Source organism: Zootermopsis nevadensis, unplaced genomic scaffold (assembly GCF_977971745.1).
Source record: "Zootermopsis nevadensis isolate Lab colony 2312 unplaced genomic scaffold, Znev_1.0 Znev_ptg000053l, whole genome shotgun sequence".
Lineage (NCBI taxonomy): Eukaryota > Metazoa > Arthropoda > Insecta > Blattodea > Termopsidae > Zootermopsis > Zootermopsis nevadensis.
In genome coordinates, this window is record NW_028259185.1 from 262,642 (window position 1) to 265,439 (window position 2,798).

At 41.0% G+C, this 2,798-nt stretch overlaps 1 long non-coding RNA gene across 1 annotated transcript; it reads left to right on the top strand.

Moving 5' to 3' along the window:
• Positions 1 to 453: 453 nt before the first annotated feature.
• Positions 454 to 1,446, top strand: LOC147871479 (uncharacterized). Its single transcript, XR_015538774.1, has 2 exons — positions 454 to 581; positions 1,094 to 1,446. It is a non-coding gene; the product is annotated as an uncharacterized LOC147871479 (long non-coding RNA).
• Positions 1,447 to 2,798: the final 1,352 nt, after the last annotated feature.

A 2,798-nucleotide genomic window follows, 5' to 3' on the forward strand; every position in this document is an offset into this window, starting at 1 on the left:
TGTATGTCCATTAATAATTCTGGAGAGGAACTTCAAAGGTTCGTGTTCGAGTTGAACATTTCATGTGCATGGCACAATTTTAAAATTTCAGTACAGAAAAGTAAGATATGGGTTTTACAGGAATTACCCCACACGACCTGAAACAGTTACTGACAGGACTAAATTACTAGCTTCATACTTACAAGGACACTGAAGACAAAATCAAGGAAGAAATGCTAACAAAGTTTTGTAATGAAATGTCTGTCTTGGTGTTACAGTACAGAAGTGAAGCGAGGGCATTAAGGAAGGTAGAATATTCAAAAAGAGAATCCAAAGAAATTAAGATTAAAGGAAGCACAATTCACATATCTTATCAACTACTTACCCATTCATTAACTTTGAAATACTAGTCAGCCAAGAGGTAGAAGATCGCTGACATGGAGCGAGGCAACTGACTACGAGCATCTCCCAATACGGGAAAAGACGGGCTCGTCCCATCGATATATGCCATCACTTTTTCCACCAGATGTGCTGAAAGCAACACAAATTCATATCAGTTCTGTACGTGCTCGCAGTAGCCGATATAGATGGGGCAGAAGCAGGTAAGTCAACATTGTGGAGCCCCTTGAGAGTACAAACTTTTTCATGATTCAAACACAGTTCTAATATCTGTCGTATCCTAATTACGTTAGGTTAGTAGGTACCTTTCCCTGGTGACTTTATAAACAAGTGACTATCAGAGTTCTTTCTTCACTCATGCAAGTGGCTGTTCTATGCAATGGACTGTTCCTTGTTCTGTACTGTGCAGGGAGCTGCAAGTGCACTGTAGGTTCAGTGTCCTGACACCTAAAATCACATGATGAATCTACTCTGAACATAATTCTGGACGATGCAAATAAACAAAAATGAATAAACTATACAGTGAACAATCCAGTCAACTAAAGAGACACGTGACTAAAACACGGCCTTGATGAGCTGATAAACAGAACCAACAAAATTATCGCAAGTAGTTGAATCTGTTAGAGAAAACATTTTACCTTGGTTTTCTTATTCGGATGTGCATACAAGCAAAAGAACACCTGTTCCAGGCCTTGACTTTGTCTGTCCCTAACAGAAGCTAACTTCTCATCTCTCAGCCTTGGAATTACCACATCCAACGTGTGTAAGAGGAGATGAGAGAAAGAGGGGGGTTATGCAAAAATATATTTATGAGGGAGCAGCAAAGTTGGTCCAAACAGACATCATATCAATCAACAATCTTTAACCAAAACCACTTGTTCAAAGCACTGGAGTTGAAAAAGAAAGATTCCAGCCATTTACACAAGTTTTAAAACACAAAAGTCTGATTCAGTAACTTTAAATACTGAACTGATGTGAGGCAATTTCTTTTTTTATGTATTACACTGCAATGCTTTTACAACACTGTATTTAATTTGTACCTGTGATGTGCATACACCTTGATAAGTACTTGTGATGATTGCTGTGGTTCTTCATGGACAGCCAGAAGGACTTGAGCAGAAATCTGAACCGCGGTTCTCTGTTTTTCGATCATAGGACAACTGCTATTGCGCATCTCCCGTTAACGACTGTTTGGAAACTCCCGCTCGGTGATGATCACTAAGTATTCCCGTTACCTCCCGCTTTGACATCTCTTTACAGATTTACATAAAGAAAATACAAACTAAGTAATGCGTGGTGGTCAGCACACTTTTAAAGCCCTCCTGGGTCAGAGAACGGACATCCACTATTATCAAGACTGTCCGGTATAGCTATGCCAGAGATCTTCATCACCGCACTTCCTAAACGAGTGAAACTGCAGAGCACCCCTATCTGCTTCCGAACAGATTCACAATGACTGACGTTTTGAAGATCTTCCTGTGGCATTAGCTTGAACTGAGAATGTGAAATGGGATGAAGCTGATAAAAGGAAATAACATATTCTTTCCAGGAAGAGGAATCACATCTTTGGTGACAAGCTGCGGCCAAAGCCAAGAGCACCTGCAACTTACAGCCTTTCACACAGGACAAACTCTCTCTCATTCCGAGATGTGTTGGTCACCACACTATGAAGCAGACTCTTATCAACGCAATGTGATTGCGGCCGACATTTTTAGTATTTTACTACACTCCGTAGAACACCCCACACACATAACTAGACATCCACACCTTACACGTTCACATGATTCATATCTAAGTTGCTATCACACTTGCAACACAATTACCACAACAGAGCAAGCCCCTGTCAATGGGTTAAATAACAGAAAACTGCACCACCTCTCCAGAGGCACACAAAATTTACACGCTGCATTCAGTCCTCTTCTCCATGTACGCACTCAGCAACAGGACGGCCAACCATCGGGGACACAAGCGGTCTTCTCTCGGATGTCAGTCTGTCTAGTGTTGGTGCACTCCTCCTGCAATATACCAGGAAAGGTGTAAGATACACAAGAAATCTAGAATCTCAAGGGGCCACTTTCACAGACATTGGAGGCAAAGTCGTCTGAAATGGAACAATCTCATGCCAACTTATTTTATCTAATGGGTGCCTCCTGCTTATTCAAATATTTAATCTGAAATGGGGGCAGGGGGGAATGCTGTTCATAGACATACAGGGGATTAGACACGTAAAACCAAACATCCAACACGCAGTCAGCCTCTGTCAGAGAATTACAGTTGCTTGACAGAAAAAGTATTTCTCTTCCAACTTGGTACATATTAAGAATATTCATCCAGTTAATATTCTTTGTTATATGAAGTCAGTGTCCTTAATGCGCTAGTTTCGGACATTAATGACGAGGAATCTTTCTCCAAAGGGTACA